This window comes from Cicer arietinum, chromosome 6 (genome assembly GCF_000331145.2).
Source record: "Cicer arietinum cultivar CDC Frontier isolate Library 1 chromosome 6, Cicar.CDCFrontier_v2.0, whole genome shotgun sequence".
Lineage (NCBI taxonomy): Eukaryota > Viridiplantae > Streptophyta > Magnoliopsida > Fabales > Fabaceae > Cicer > Cicer arietinum.
In genome coordinates, this window is record NC_021165.2 from 57,813,591 (window position 1) to 57,816,975 (window position 3,385).

The following is a 3,385-nucleotide window of genomic DNA, read 5'->3' on the forward strand; positions in this document are numbered from 1 at the left end:
ATGGAACGTATACCTATTGGTAGCAAATGCTCCATTATAATATGACAATCATGGGTCTTCAAACCTTTTAACTTGAGGTCTTTCATACAAACCAAATTTTTAATGTTCGAAGAGTATCCTTCTGGAACTTTAACTTCGTGTAGAAATTTACATAAAACAATTTTTTCCTTTCTAGATAGAGTATGAGCGGCTGGAGGTAGATATGTGCGATTTCCTTTCTTTACTGGAGCCAGTTCATTTCTTATTCCCATATCGACCAAGTCCAATCTTGCATTGACGCCATCTTTAGACTTTCCTGGAACATTGAGTAACGTACCAATAACACTTTCAAATACATTTTTCTCAATATGCATCACATCGAGGAAATGTCTTACATACAATGACTTCCAATATGGCAATTCAAAGAAAATTGACTTTTTCTTCCACCCAGTTTTCACCAGCTCTCCCGCAAAAGGTTTGCCAAATTTATTGGTCAAACCTTGTACTTTTTCAAGTATTTGATATCCAGTCGGTGCTAAAGGAGCTTTACCTTCCTCTGATTTTCCATTGAATGCATTTCTCCACCCACGATACTGATGACTATAAGGTAAAAATCTACGATGTCCAAGAAACACATTCTTCTTACAATGTTTCAACCGCATCCAATTTGTACTCTCTTCACATATAGGACATGCACACTGACCTTTAATGCTATATCCTGATAAATTACCATATGCTGGAAAATCATTAATTGTGCCGAACAACATAGCCCTCAAATTGAAACATTCTTTCTTATACCCATCATAAACTTCCACACCTGTCTCCCACATACTTTTTAAATTTTCGATTAGAGGAGTCAAGTATACGTCGATATCATTCCCCGGTTGTTTGGGTCCAGAAATTAACAGAGACAACATCATAAACTTACGCTTCATACATAACCATGGAGGTAGGTTATATATTACCAAAATCACAGGCCACGTGCTATGTGAGATGCTTTGAAGACCATGTGGATTCATTCCATCAGTAGAAAGTGCAAGTCTTAGATTTCTTGACTCTATCCCGAATTCAGGATACTCGTGATCAATTTTTGCCCATTGTGGGGAATCTGCAGGGTGTCGAAACATTCCATCTCTAATTCTTTCATCTGCATGCCATGTCAAGTGTTTTGAATCTTCTTCACTGCGATACATGCGCCTAAATCTTGGTATTATAGGAAAATACCACACGACTTTTGCTGGAGTAGATTCTTTCTTCTTATATCGAGAGACATTGCATTTCGGACACGCCTTAAGTAGTTCATATTCGTTTCGAAATAAAATGCAATCGTTAGGACACGCATGAATCCTTTCGTAACTCATTCCAATAGAACACAAAATCCGTTTAGCCTCGTAGGTTCGACTGGGAAGTTCATTATCATCTGGCAACATATCTTTTATGAGTGTTAATAATTCTGTAAAGCTTTTATCAGACCATCCATTACTCGCTTTTAAGTTGTACAACTTTAATATCGCTGACAGTCTTGTGAATTTAGTACAACCATTATATAATTCTTTCTCTGCATCACTCAACAAACTTTCAAACATTTTAGGACAATCTCGAAGATCTTCTTCAACTGCTTTTGCAATCTCATCAACTCGGTCCGGCTCATATGTATCTGTATCGAAGTCAGTTGAAGCATATGTCGAACTATTCTCAAAATTAATGTTTCCTTTTTTTTTTTCTCACCATGTCTTATCCAACATGTGTAGCTTTGATCAATTCCATTACATACTAGATGTCCTTCTAATTCATCTTCTCTAACACGTTTTCCAAAACAACATTTTAAACAAGGACAAACTACTCTATTTGGATCTTTTGCATTCTTCACTGCAAACTCAACAAACTCCTTCACTCCAATTTCATACTCTTTTGACAATCGATTGGCTGAAATCCATTTCCTATCCATATTATACCACCTATATAAATGCAGTAACAAAAATAATAAGCTTTCAAAACATATCAACAAGTTTCAAAAAGAAACCAATATCAACTAACAATTTCAAAACAGAACAGATCATGTGGTATGAGTTTTTGACAATTTTTGACAATTTCAAAACATAACAGATCATGTGTAAAAAATACCTTAGACAACGTAGATGGCCGCACAGTACGTAGAGGATATTAGGGTTCCCAACGTATATAATTATTTGAAAGATGTAGAGGATATGAGGGTTTCCAACGTATATAATTATTTGAAAGATGTAGAGGATATGAGGGTTTCCAACGTATATAATTATTTGAAAGATGTAGAGGATATGAGGGTTTCCAACGTATATAATTATTTGAAAGATGTAGAGGATATGAGGGTTTCCAACGTATATAATTATTTGAAAGATGTAGAGGATATGAGGGTTTCCAACGTAAATTCAATGAAAGCGCATGTATTTTACAGCGCTTGTGAAAAAAGCGCTGTAATAGGTAGTTAAATTCAATGAAAGCGCATGTGTTTTACAGCGCTTGTGAAAAAAGCGATGTAACTGATACGCGAAAGCGCTTCCTTTTACAGCGCTTTTTTGACAAGCGCTGTAAAAGCCTTATAACGTGATGCGCAAACGTTATATGACCTACTACAACGCTTGTTTTACAGCGCTTTGAATCAAAAGCGCTGTAATAGGTTCCGTTATTTTTAAAATATAATTACAACAGCGCTTGTGTTTAGCAAGCGTTGTAAAATGGGCGCTGTTAAATGTCATTTTTGGCGTAGTGACATCATGCATTTAAATTATCCTCTATGTAAACAATTGTAAATATATTTTCAATTTTATAAAAGAAACAAATTACCGATATGTATCATTTATTGGCATATATATTTCCTATTTCAAGTCGATGTACATATATATTGTAGTTATTGAACATTCTAAGTGTTTTAAAAATTCAACTAAGATACATATTTTATATTAATATAGTTATAGGTATCGACATTATGAAAATATTTTTGGGATTACTACAAGTAGTATAAATTTTACCTAATTATTTTTAGTAAATAATTTATTTGTATTTCATTTGGTTGTGTGGTTCTATTACCTTGAAATTATTAGAAACGACGGTCGACAAAGACGCGATACAAAATAGCAGATTAGATTCATTTGGCGAAATATTCAATCGAAGTAAGGGGTGAGAAGAGGTTCGATTTTATGAGTATAAAATAACGTGAGACGAACGACAATACTGTAGTTCCTATATATTCATCTAGTGCTTATTACGTACGGTCGAGTCTTATTGAGTAATAATAATTAATTAATAACACATGAATTGTATTTGTGAGGACTAAAATATAATTTAGCAACCTATAGAATTATCGTGAATTGATTTATATCAAGATTGCATGTTGTTTTATTTTATGGAACCTTATGCTGATTGTCAT

The 3,385-nt window shown here is 34.0% G+C and overlaps 1 long non-coding RNA gene across 1 annotated transcript; it reads right to left on the reverse strand.

Moving 5' to 3' along the window:
• Positions 1-1,584: 1,584 nt before the first annotated feature.
• LOC140920995 (uncharacterized) lies at positions 1,585-2,222 on the reverse strand. Its single transcript, XR_012163824.1, has 2 exons — positions 2,104-2,222; positions 1,585-1,937 (listed from the first exon to the last, which is right to left on the reverse strand). It is a non-coding gene; the product is annotated as an uncharacterized lncRNA (long non-coding RNA).
• Positions 2,223-3,385: the final 1,163 nt, after the last annotated feature.